Source organism: Solanum dulcamara, chromosome 12 (genome assembly GCF_947179165.1).
Source record: "Solanum dulcamara chromosome 12, daSolDulc1.2, whole genome shotgun sequence".
NCBI classification, from domain to species: Eukaryota; Viridiplantae; Streptophyta; class Magnoliopsida; order Solanales; family Solanaceae; genus Solanum; species Solanum dulcamara.
The window spans coordinates 27,655,955-27,670,452 of NC_077248.1; positions in this window are offsets into that span (position 1 = coordinate 27,655,955).

Consider the following 14,498-nt stretch of genomic DNA (forward strand, 5'->3'; position numbering starts at 1 on the left):
GATTTGAGATAACATTATTGTTGGCATGGCATAAGAAGAGATATAGCAGAGTATGTATCCTCTTTTTTGAGTTGCCAGCAGGTTAAGGCCGAGCATCAATGGCCTGGTGGGGTATTCCAGAGATTACCTATTACCGAGTGGAAATGGGAGCAAATTACCATGTACTTTATGATGGGATTACCTAAGGCACCTAGAGGTAATGATGGTATTTGGGTCATCATTGATCAATTGACCAAGTCAACACACTTCTTACTGGTGCAGTCTACTTTTAGTGCAGAGTATCTAGCCAAGGTCTATATTTTGGAGGTGGTCCATCTTCACGGTTATATCAGATAGGGGCTCTTACTTTACTTCCAGTTTTTGGAGAGATTTTCAGAGAGAGTTGGGCAACTGAGTTGATCTTAGCATGATATTTCATCCACAGACCGATGGACAGTCAAAGCACACTATTCAGGTTTTGGAGGATATGCTGCAAGCTAATGTGTTGGAGTTTGGGGGTTATTGGAAGTAGCACTTGCCTCTGGCGGAGTTTGCGTACAACAATAGCTACCACTCTAGTATTCAGATAACCCCATTTGAGGCCTTATATGGTAGGCATTTCCTCTCTCTAATTGGTTGGTATGAGTCTTCATAGCTTGGGCCACACGGTAATGATTTACTACCGAATACCTTAGCTTGGGTCTGGATTATTTAAGATAGACTGAGGATAGCTCAGAGTAGACACCAGATTTATATTGATCAGGCACCGACCTTTATGCTTTGAGGCTGGAGATCGGGTACTCTTGCGGGTGTCACCTTTGAAAGGCATGATGAGATTCGTTAGCCAGTGTAAGATTAGCCTCAGGTATATTGGGCCTTTCGAGATTCTTATAAGAGTTAGAGAGGTTTCTTATGAGTTGGCTATACCACCAGCATTTTGGTCTATACATCCAATTTTCCATGTTTCTATGTTATGCTGGTACATCCCAGATTAGTCCTACATGCTTCAGTATTATTCTGATAAGTTGGATAATCGGTAGACCTTTGTTGAGGAGTTAGTTGCTATATTAGCCAGAGATGTTCTCCAGCTTAGTTCCAGGTCCATCACTATAGTGAAGGTCCAGTGGTGACACCGTCCGATCGAGGAGGGTACTTGGGAGACCGAGCAGGAGATGTTGGAGTAGTTCCCCAACTTATTTGAGCCTCCAGGTAGATCCTTGTCCTTACTTTTACGGATAAAAGTTTTTTTAATAGTGGATATTGTAATGACCCTTCAGGTCATTTCGTGTTTCTGCTTCTATTTCAACGTTTAGAGCATTCCTATAGCGACCCCATATCATTTATGACCTGCTAGCACTGAAGGATAGAATTGTTTCCTAGGTTATTCAAACAAAGCAAAATCTTCGACAACTTGCCTCACAAACTGTTGAACAAAGAATGGAATTTTGAGAAATTGGCGAATGCTCTAAAAAATGATTCATCAGCAACGTGCGATTGATATACACTTGGATATATTGAACATTTGATCATCAACACTCCTATAGCCCTTATGAATGACAATTCTGTTATCAGGATGCGGTAAAGGTGGATAGAGGGCATCATTGAAGGGAAACTAAAGCCATAGTGTGTATATTAACAATGTTTGTTATTTTATGAATGATTCTTAGACAATTTATTTTTTAAGTTATTTTGTATATTTATTTTTGCAAGACAATCTATGATTCTAAGTAATACTATTAGGTATATTGTAAAAGTAAATTTGTTTGATCTGTTGTAAATTTTACTGTATGTATTACTTGTTGGAATTGTCATTTTGCTTCAGCAACTACAGTACATGCTGTGGATTTTCTCAGCAAGTAGGCAGTCTGCTTCAGCAATTGCTTCACTTGCTGAATAAAATCTCAGTAAGTAGGCAGTTTGCTTCAATAATTGCTTTACTTGCTGGGAAAAATCTCAGCAAATAGGTAGTTTGCTTCAACAATTGCTTCAATTGATGAATGATTTTTTAGCAAGTAGGAAGTCTTCTACAACAACTGCTCTACTTGTTGGAGATTTTTGTAGCAATTAACTAATTTGCTTCAGTAACTACTATACTTGCTAAAGATTTTTGTAGCAATTAATTAACTTGCTTCAGCTATTGCTATATTTTTTGAAATTTATTTAAGCAATTAGGCTATCTAATTCAGCAATTGTTGTAATTGCTAAAAAAGTGAAAATAAAAAGGGGTAGTGAAAAACTTTGTATCATAGCTCGAGGTTTTAAATGGTATTTAGAGTCTAACATACCGCGTCGAATAGGGTCTTATTCATGGAAATGAAGCATGCCCCAATTATGAATGGGATACTATGCGACGTTTAGGAAAGTTTTCTCTTCTTTCATGATCCATGTCATGCCCTAGAGTTGTTCTAAGACTTCCTCTAACTAATGAATCATTTTGATGTCTTTTAGATCATCCCTTCAAGAAGGGTACCTCCACCTAGAGAAAGGGTTGAAGATGAGGACCAAGCTCCTTCGGTTTCCGAAGCTCCACATCATAAGGAAGGAGTGACACATGCAGAATTTTGCAATATTATCACTTTGTTGGCAAAGTCGTACCAACCAAACTAACCATGGAATTGTTCCTCCTCCTCCTCCTCCTCCTCCTCCTCAAGGGACTACTCCAGATTCTAAGATTCGGGACTTCAATAGGATGAATCCCCCCAAGTTTTATGGTTCCAAGGTAAATGAGGACCCTATAGAGTTCATTAAAGAGGTTTATCAAATTATGGCTATCATGGGAGTGCCTCAACATGAAAAGGCCAAGCTAGTGGCCTATCAAATCGAAGGCATAGCAAGGGTTTGGTATAAGCAATGGACTGTTGAGAGGGGTAAAGATATGGAACCCATAAAATGAAAAGAGTTCAAGGGTACCCTCCTAGATCGCTTCATCTCCTTGGAGCGAAGGGAGGCAAGGATTTAAGAGTTTATTAATCTTCACCTAGGGAGCATGAATGTGTAATGTTCCTCAAAATATTCATTAGTGCCTTAAGAATGCCTTGGAAAGAGGTCTCATGTAATGCATTATCCTTAATCTTTTTGGTGAATCCGAGTTCAGAATATCGATCAGGGGGTCAAAACCAGTAGAAAAATAGTCTGGGTGAATTTTTAGGACCCGTATATCGTAAGATAGATTTTTGAAGAAACAACACGAAAAATAAAGGTCCGCGACAGGTCTGCGTCGCGGACCTAACAAAGGTTTTCTGGCTGAGATAAATTTTTAGTACGGGCATTTTAGACTTTTTCCAAATTATTAGATAATGAACCTAGACATTTTTAGGACCTAATTCAACTCTATAAATTGACCTAAACCTCTAATTATATTCATTCTTCTATATTCACTTACTCAAATATTTCTCTCTCTACAAAAGACTCTCAAGGACTCCATTGAAGATTTCAAGTAAATTCACTCAAGCTCTCCATCAAAACTCTCAAGTTCTTCCAAATTGTTTGGTGTTTTTACTTAAGGTATGTGGGTATTGTTATGGTTCCTATCACACATATATATGATCTCTTAAGTATGTTATGATTTTGAAGTTATTCTTTTAAAATTCTTTGGTCAAATGATTTTCTCATGACTTTGCTTATTCCATCTTATCATGTGTTTTACTTGACCTTTCCATTCCATGATTTACTTGCATGTCACGCCCTTATAGTTAGTACATTCCAACATACTAATGCATATTTTTACCTACATTGTCTTATAATGTAGGGGTTGAGGTTAAAGATCATACTCATCTACGTGGCTAGTTAAGCTTCCCTATTCAGCAGCATTTGTGGTGAGTTCTCATTTATCGGGAACTAGTTATTGAGTTAGTTACTATTTTCAAAGACTTTTGTTATGTTTCAAATTGAGGGTGATCTAGGGACATGTCTTAGCCCCTGCCCATATTCATGAGTAGAGGCATATAATTGGACAAATGTTTCGAGCCTATGTTGTTATGTAACATTGTTCATTTTCTATTCATGGTTTAGACTCTCTTATGATGTTTCCACTTTCACTTTACCTTATGAATGCTTATGATATGTACAAGAGGCTTGGTTGGATCCCTTCGGGGTTTTAATCATCGTGTTACGACTAGGATCTAGGTCGGATAGTGATAGAGTGTGAGGGAATATACCCTTAAATTCACTAAGTTATCTAAGTATGCTCCATTTACGGTCTCTGACCCAAGGGCAAGGATGAGAAAGTTTATTTCCAATATTTCTAGTTTAGTGTCCAAGGAGTGCAAGATGGTCATGTTGATCAAAGAGATGGATATCTCCCGACTCATGACATATGTAGAAAAAATTGAGGATGAAAAGTTGAGGGAGAAGTCAAGAGGGTTCAAGAAGGCTAGAGTTGATAGTTGAGGGTTCAATCATCAAAGGTCTGGTTATGGTGGTAGTGGAAAGGGCCAAAGTGGGATACAATTTGTGGGACAAGGTTCCACCAATACTCCTCCTCGAAGGTTCAATAAGAACAAGGGTCCTATCCCGATGGTTCCAAGAAATAATATTGGTACTCAAGCTTTCCCTGCTAGCAGAAGTGTAGAAGGACTCACAAAGGGAAATTCTTAGCCGGCTCCAATGTATGCTTCAAGTATAGTAAACTGGGTCACCAAGCTAGAGATTGTAGAGATAGTGGCTGTAGGTCTCAAGGACAAATTGCTTATGGTCAACAAGCTCAAGGAAGTGGACAACGCACCAACCATTTTTATGCCTCGTATGGGAGAAAAAAGGTTGAGAAAGCACCCAATGTTGTTATCGGTATGTTAAAGGTCCTTGCTTTTGATGTGTATGCATTATTAGATCCGGGTGCCAATTTGTCATTTGTTACTCTATTCTTTGCAAATAGGTTTGATGTGTTATCCAAAATATTATTAGAACCTTATTTTGTGTCTACCCCCATTGGTGAGTCGGTTGTTACTAGAAAGGTCTATAAGGATTGTCCTGTGTACATCTTGCATAAAGTTCTTCCTTGTGATCCCATAGAGCTTGACATGGTAAATTTTGATGTTATACTTGAGATGGATTGGTTGCATGCATCTTATGCTTCTATAGATTGTAGAACTCGTAGAGTCAAGTTTCAATTCAAAAATGATTTTATTCTTGAATGGAAGGGTCATGATTCGATAGTGAAGGGTAAGTTCATTTCTTGTTTTAAGGCTTGAAAATTGATTTCTAAGGGTTTCATCTATCATATTGTGAGGGTTAGGGATGTCAACTCTGAAATTCCTTCTCTTGAGTCGGTTCCTATGATTAATGAGTTTCCTCATGTCTTTCTCGATGACCATTTTGGTGTCCCTCTCGAAAGGGAAGTTAATTTTGGTATCAATATCCTCCCCGATATCAAGCCTATCTCTATTCCTCCCTACCAAATGCCCCCGATAAAATTAAACTAATTGAAGGAACAATTAAAGGAATTATTGGAAAAAGGATATATAAGGCCAGACATTTCACCATGGGGTGCTCCTGTGTTGTTTGTAAGGAAGAAGGATGAGTCATTTCGGATGTACATAGATTACCATCAATTGAACAAGGTAACCGTTAAGAAAAAGTACCCAATCCCTAGGATAGATGATTTTTTTGATCAATTGCAAGGGGAAAGTCATTTCTCGAAGATTAATATTTATTTTGGCTATCATCAATTAAGGGTGAGGGTGTGTGACATTCCCAAGATGGCATTTCGAATACGGTATAATTACTTTGAGTTTTTGGTAATATCGTTTGGATTGATGAAAGCACCGGTGGTGTTCATGGATCTAATAAATAGGGTGTTCAAACCCTACCTTGCTACTTTTATGGTGGTCTTCATTGACGACATTTTGATTTACTCTCAAGGTGAGGAAGAACACACGGATCACATGAGAGTTGTGCTTCAATCTTGGAGGGATAAGCAATTGTTTTCCAAATTTAGTAAGTGTGAATTTTGGTTGAAAGAGACAGTTCCTTAGCCACATAGTGTCTGGTGATGGGATCAAGGTTGATCCTAAGAAAATGGACGCAGTGAGAAATTGACCTAGAACATTCTCTCCTTCGAACATTAGGAGTTTTTTGGGACTACCTGGGTATTATAGAAGGTTCGTTAAAGGGTTCTCTTCTATATCATCTCATATGATAAAATTGACCTAAAAGACGGCAAAGTTTCTATGGACGGATGAGTGTGAAAAGAGTTTTCAAACATTGAAAGATCAACTTACATCAATTTCTATTTTAACTCTACTGGAAGGCTTAGAAGGGTTCATGGTGTATTGTGATTCTTCAAGGGTTGGTTTGGGTTGTGTCTTGATGCAAAATGGTAAGGTTATAGCTTATGCTTCTAGGAAATTGAAGGTGCACGAACGTAACTACCCTAGTCATGATCTTGAGTTAGCGGTCATTGTATTTTCTTTAAGATTTGGCAAAATTACCTCTATGGGTACATGTGGATGTGTTCACCGATCACAAAAGTCTCCAATATGTGTTTATCCAAAAGGACCTCAATCTAAGGTAAATGAGGTAGCTTGAACTCCTCAAGGACTATGAAATAAGTGTGCACTACCATCCAGTTAAATCCAATATGGTTACCGATGTACTTAGTAGGGTGTCTATGGAGAGTGTGGCTCATGTTGATGAAGGGAAGAGAGAGTTGGTAAAGAATGTTCACCGATTAGCTAGATTAGGGGTGAAGTTGAGTAATTCCGATGATGATGGTGTGTTTGTTCATAAGGGGTCCATATCATCTTTGATGGTGGATTTTAAGTCAAAAAAAGACCTTGATCCGACATTAGTGGAGTTAAAGAAGTTACTGAAAGAAAAGAGACTAGAAGTCTTTTCACAAGGGGGATATGGGGTACTTCTCTACCATGGTCGATTATGTGTTCTGGATGTGGATGGGGTTTGATCTTGAAGGAGGCTCATAATTCTTTATACTCTATTCATCCCAGTTAGACTAAAATGTAATGAGACTTAAAGGAGCTTTATTGCTGGGGTGGCATAAAAAGAGACATAGCAAGGTTCGTGGCCGGATGCCTAAATTGACAACAAGTTAAGGCTGAACATCGAAGGTTGGGTGGCCTAGAACAAGGCATTAAAATTTCCACTTGGATGTGGGAAGATGTGAACATGGATTTTATAGTGGGTTTGCCTCGTACTCAAAAACATCATGACTCGATTTGGGTGATTCTTGTTAGGATGACGAAATCGGCTCACTTTCTATCGGTTAATACATCTTATGGTGCTGAAGATTATGCTAAGTTGTATATTCAGGAATTGGTAAGGTTGCATGGTGTGTATTTGTATATTATCTTGGATCATGGTACCCAATTCACTTCTCATTCTTGGAGATCATTTCAAAGGGATTTTGGTACCAAAGTGAAGTTAAGCACCGCATTCCATCCTCAAACTGATGGGCAAAGCCGAACGGACAATTTAAACAATAAAGGATGTGTTAAGGGATTGTGTGTTGGAGTTCAAAGGGTGTTAGGTTGATCATCTACCGCTAATCGAGTTTGACTTCAATAATAGATACCACTCAAGTATTGAGATAACACCATTTGAGGCTTTGTATGAAAGATGATGTAAGTCTCTGGTTGGTTGGTTTAAAGTGGGTGAGATAACCTTGTTGAGTCCCAATTTGGTGCTTGATGCTTTGGAGAGAAAGGTTGAAGATAGCTCAAAGTCGCCAAAAGTCCAATTCCGATACAAGAAGGAGAGATCTTGAGTTTGATGTGGATGATTGGGTATACTTGAAGGTTTCACCCATAAAAGGTGAGTTCTATTTGGTAAGAAAAAGAAATTGAGTCCTAGGTATGTTGGTTCTTATAGAATCTTAATACGTATTGGCAAGGTTGCTTATGAGTTGGAATTGTCGTGGGAAATGACCAAGGTTCATTCGGCATTCCATGTGTTGATGTTGAGGAAATGTGTGGGTGATCCTAATTCCATTATTCCTTTGGAAGTAGTGAATGTTGAAGAAAACTTGACCTATAAAGAGGTCCCGGTTGAAATTTTAGACCAGCAAGTCAACAGACTGAGGAACAAGGAAGTTGCATCCGTCAAGGTCCTTTGGAGAAATCAACAAGTTAAAAGTTCTACATGGGAAGCAGAAATAGATATGATTAAGCGATACCCTCATCTCTTTTATTTTACTCAAGCGTAAGGTACTAAGTTATTCATGCTCAAATATTTAAGACTCCTATATTTCAGATTTTCCTAAGTTTTCATGTGCACGCACGTTCATGATATTGAAATTTTAAAGTCATGCTTTATGCTAAGTTTAAAGATTTCATGTTCTATGCATTTCAAGTGTCGTTGTTTTCATGCTGGGTTGCTAGTCCTCAATCTGTGTCCTTTATATGCTAGTTGAATCTCATTCGAGGACAAATGTTCTCAAGGGAGAGATATTTTAAGACCTCATAAGTTGAAAAGTCGAAACGAAGGAAAAACATGGAAAAATAAACTAGTAGCAGTGTCTACGACTCCATCTACGAGTCATAGGATTTGCTCGTAGGTTTTCTAATGAGGTTGGAAATTTTGGCTAAGGGAAGAAGTGAGTCTAAGAGTCAAGTTTAGACGACTTACAGAAATGACTCGTCAAGAAACTTCAGAGACATTGATTTTCAGGTTTTCCAACCCTATAGGATTACTCGAGTCTACGACTCGTTGTCAAGTGTATGACTTGTGGAGAAATTTTTGAGGGTCAGTCCTCAGGGTCTTTCTCAGACCCTGTAGGAAGAGTCCCTTCTGTGCCTCGTAGAAGAGTCTACGACTCGTAGAGATGAGTCATAGGGTAAGTCCTGAGGGTTAATTCTTAGGGTCTTCGCAAACCCTGTAAGATGAGTCATTCTTACGACTTATCGACCTTTCTACGATTCGTAAGGAGGGGTTGTACAGCCAGTTTCGGCCAACTTTTAAAAGGTCATTTTACTCCTTTTCCAAATTTTAACATCAAAGTGTGATCATTTTGGAGACTGAATTGACTCTATCTAAAGACCCTTAGCTATCCCAAACCTCTCATTTCCCACACAGACTCAAACACACCAAATCCTTTCCTCTCAAAATTCTCCCAAGGGTTTCATCTTCCATGCTAGGGTTCCATTTCAAGATCTTCAAGTCTCCACTTTCAAAGATGCATTAGGGCTTTATTCCCAAAGGTATGTAGGTCTCATTCATGGGTTCTTCCACCCATGGAGCCCAAGTATTTTCTAAACTTAGCAACTCAATTTCAAATGGTGAATTTTATGGTTTTCATATTATGAATTCATATGTATAATTATTGAATACTTGAAGTTTATTTATCTATCTTAGCTCATATTGGATCTTGATTTCATGAGATGGTTGATTCATCAAAGGTCTTTATCTGAAGGCGTGAAAGGAGTTTTAAAGTGCATCAGTGGGTTGTTTTAAAGATGTTTTAAGTGATGCATTCCATTACTCTCATGCATGCTAGCATTGATTTTAAATGATTTTAAAGTTGATTGAATAGAACCCACCTAGTTTCACTACATTTCAATTTAGTTGGAATTGAAATCTTTGACTCCAAAATGAATGTTTATGAAAGCAAATTTCTATGCTCAAGAGAAGTCTTATGAAATGACAGAATGATAAAATGATTATGAAATAATATATTCCAGTTGTGAAAGGCCAATTCTCACTTGTGTGAATCAAAAAAGTTAATGAGCTATTCTAGCTAATGATGCTTTGATGATTTAAAGCTATATAAATGATTATGTTTTTATGTTATATTAAAATATTTTGTGGGATTGACTTAGCAATGAATGGGGCATTGTGGTGGAATTTGGTAAGGAAATCCTAGTAGCAACCCCTTGTCTCATTAACTATGTGCCAACATAGGAGCCCTTGTAGGCTTAGGCTACTGGATCCACAAATAGCCCTAAATGTTAAAGAAATGAATAAAGTTGACGGAGCTCTATCCGGCAAGTAGTCTCTCCGTGCCAATGTAGGGGTTATGTTGGATTCCATGTAGTATCCCTTATGGTCTTAAATGTCGGTTATGGTGATCTTTCCACAAATGAATGTTTCAAATGCTATTTACTTGATTGATTAGGCATGTATTATACTATATTCCATAGTATGTTATTCTAATATTTCTTTAATGCTAATGCATGCCTACAAACTTAGTACATTCAATGTACTAACGCATACTCTTTTGGCTACATGATATCACCGTGTAAGGACGGCCGTTGCTCCACATTCACCTCTTTGTGGCTAGTTGATTCATTGAAGGCTACCTATTTGGTGAGTTCCCATGTTTCGGGAATAATATTCCTTTCTTTTCTAGCTTATAATATATACAGACTTTTGAATACATTTCATGGTGCTTATTTCTATCTCGATTGAGGGTGAGCTAGGGACACGTGTTAGCCCCCGCCAAGTCTTTTAGTAGAGGTATATTTAGACATAATGTACGACGTTTTAAGTTTGACATTGACTCTTATTCTATGTTTTTTCCCTTAGTCCCACTAACCCTTTTTATTTCCGCTTGTTATTAAATATTATTACCTATGAAAAGCTAAATAAATGTTAAGAGACTTGAGTGAGGTAACTCTGGGTGTCTCATTTATCGTATCGCATCTAGGTCCTAGGCTTGGGTCATGACACATACCAGTGACCACATCTAGGGAATCCTCTTGATCCTTTCAATTCTAAAAAGCATAAAACCTATATTGGCAATGTCCACCACCAAAACTAGATGTAGTACCCTGTTGAGTCAAGCAACCTATAGAAGTTGCTAAAGTGTGAGACTAAGTCCTCTAGCGAATATACCTGCCCTTACCTTGGAAATATGAGCAATCCCTCAAATAATCATCGGTCTTATCATTACTAAAACATCCACTTGTATCAGCCATACACTCTCCCGGATAGTTCTTACCATATTTCTAACAAACAGGGAAAGTGTTCCCTCTAGAAATATTACCATGAGACTTAGATCTTGGTGCTCTATATTGTTGAATTTGGGCACTGAGCACTAGCAAAAGATGGATCTAGGAAAGAATACTTTTGAAGAAACTGAGAACGACTACCACCTCCTGACTTCTAGTGAGAATAGTCCTCACAATTAGTTTGAGCCCTCTTATTACCTCTAGCACTCTTCTTGAGATTTTCCTCCTTAATCTGTTGGGAATGAGTCATCAGATGAGAGATATGCATCACTTTAATCAACATCATCGTTCTTCACTCTTTCACCACCATCTCAAAAACATCGGAGATAAACTTACTCATGCAGGCCCAAGAGTCGGCCACCATAGATGGAGCATCCTAACTTCAAAGAGTACTCCTTCACAATCATATTGCCTTGCTTCAAATTAATGAACTCTTGAACCTTAGCTTTCATCAACTCAAGCGAAAAGAATATATCAAGAAAAGCAGCCTCAAACTTATCCCAATCAAGTGGACCTGCATCCTTAGGCCTATCATCCTTCCATTGCTTGTACCATATTTGATCCACTCCCTTCAACTGATAAGAGGCTAACTCGGTACTCTCAACTGGTGTGACACCCATGATCTTGTTAATCTTCTTGATACCCTCAATGAATTCTTGTGGATCCTCATCAACCTTTGAACCAAGAAACTCTAGAGGATTCATCCCAGTGAAGTCCCAAACTCTAGTAGTATTCGTATTAGCATTAGGATAGATTGGGCTAGCACTTGGAAAATAACCCTAAACTTCAGCATGAGAGACATATTCATTCAAAGGGTCTGCTAGAGTTAGAGGTGCTTGTTTCTCATCATCTTTGTTCCTTCTAACAAAGGCTTTTATTAGAAGCATGATGATGTAAACATATAGAGTAAGAGTTAGAAATAAAAAATATAGATTTGCACTCTATTGCATGACTAGGAGTATGAAGAAGTGAAGTATTTTCTAAATGTTTCATAGTCTTTTATTCATGGATGTGGCGCGCTTCACACCTACAAATAAGACTCTACTTAACATGAATTTTAGACACCCTAAGACACTTGAATCTTCTGCTCTGATACCAATTTTTTTACAACCCAAGACTACCCTTAGACGCGACATAGTGCTTAGAGTCACAAATGACCCCAAGCTAACCTCGTGGCATGGCATGACACTGAGATTAACAACTCAATAACTGAAAATAACTAAGATGTAGAAGATAAGAGAAATAGTCTAAAAAGTCTAATCATCAAATAGATAAAATCCGAATGATACATGAGCCGAATCTAAATTGACTGTCTGGAAGCCTCTACTAACATAAGTGAGCTGCTAGGAAAAACCCCTAGGTAACCCCAATAGTCTGAAATTGAAATAGACATATTGAAATAAAATAATAGGTCGTCCTCGAAATATGAGGACTCACTAAGTAGCTACTACAATGTCAACTAGATTTGTACTAACCATGAGTGGAATAGGGAGCGTTAGAACCTATATTATGAAACATTATAGGCAAAAAGTATGTGATTAGTACTTTGAATATACTGAGTATGAGGAATGTGCAAAATAGTATATGATAACTAAACATGATAAATCTGTAAATCGTGTTGATGCAATGGTAAGGTAATTAACATAAAAATTGAACAAATGAGGATGATCTGTTTCAGGACTTGGAATTCCCCTGAGATTTCTGGAGTTTCAAGACTTGGTTCTACGAGACCATGTACGATCCATTAACCCAAGCACAATATGTACTTTCCTCTCATCCTACACAAGGTAGAATTCCAAGTTGATGAAGATGGTCTATGATTAGGTCTATGGTCCGTAAAAACTTGTATGGACCATAAAGCCTCTCGTAAATCTTGGTCCTGAAATTCTCAACTTCTGAAGTCCACTCTATGGATGGTATCTACGATCCGTGAACCTTTGTACAGGTTGTAAATGCCTTTTGTAAAAGTCATTTTCTGCGGACTTCAACAATTTTCTTAACCCTTTTCTGGTCTGATCAGAAGTAGGATCCTTTGGGGTATAACACCTTGTGTGATCAGATTTGGACTGTCTTGTTGGTTGTCATTAGTTTCTTCTATTGGTTTATATCCCTTTTCTTTCACTCTTTCAATGATATCCTTCTCTTTATTAATCATGTTGTCCTGTTCTTTTTCTTGTGAGTACTTTATTTAATGTTGCAAATTTGTTTTGAATAACTAATGTCTCCCTTTTGTGAACCTGTTTTTCCATTTAACTCATACCATGCTGTTTGTTTCCTTTGTTTCCGTATGAATTACCCTTGTTGTCAGTAATTGCATTCCAATCCTGAGGATTTCCTATTATATTTTCATTAATAAGGTTCCTTGTAAAAGAATTTGAGCTATGTTTGTAAGTTTAACCATTCTAAATGTTCTTCTTGACACCTTGATAATTACATCGTGGTTCTTTATTTTCCTTTTCTGTTTTGTCTTCCCCTTTGTCATATATTTTTCCTCATTGGCATAAATCTTTTTAGGAGCCAATTTTGGATGTATGACTCTGCATTCATGCACATGATGAGCTTGCAATTTACATTTTTGACCAATTTAGGCAAATAGTTATATTGAATATTTACCTTTACTGTTCTTATTGCCCCTATTTTTGCATCTTCAATGTGCATTCTAACATGATCTGATGGATTAGCCATTAAATCCACCTTCACTTTCACCTTCATACAACTTGAATGATTTTTATTGAATGTGGGGCCATGTCAAGATATAGTGGGGTGCCTATTGTTGATGCCAAAGAAAATAAAGACTCCTTCATGTAGTATCTGGGTAGCAATTTTGGGAAGGAGATCCAAGCTATGACTTTGTGATCTCCTCCAATCCTAAGTTTGAATCATGAATCAAATCTTAGAGATCTAATTTGGTATGAACTTCCGTCCTTCGTTTTTATGTAATATGCCACCTTAGAGTAATATTAATGAAATCTTTCTTTAAAGATAACCTTATCAATACATGTATGTTTTGAAACATACCTATTGACAGTCTACAACGTCAAAACACCAATCTTCGAACAAGCACTCAGAATTCATATAAGACCCCCCGAACAAAAATTAAATATACAAATCAATCATAAAGTACATTTTGGACTAGTTGGAATCATCGTTTCGAGGTTAGCTTGACCAAATGTTGACCATGGTCAACCTAAAACTTTCCAAAATACTAGAAACTTAACCAATAGTACAAATCACTCTCGGGCGCCTTAGAATCCATTTAAACCACCTAACTAAGTCATTAATCGAACCTAACGAAGCTATCAAAACTCAAAATCGACCTCGTAAACCCAAAATATTGACTTGGATAAAACTTCAAAATACAATTTTTTTTTACTTTGAAATGCATCGGATCACCTCGGGGACCATGTCACCCACTGTGCAAGTCATAAATAGCATAATGAAGCTACTAAAATGGTCAAACTAGGAAAAATGGGTTCAAAAACACAAAACGATCATGTGGGTCGTTACACTTTGTCTCAGCTAAATTTTTCTTCTTCTGGCTAAGTTGCTACATGATAAATTGGTTAATACTAACTGGCACATCATATTAACATTAATCTATAATGATTTAAATAATTT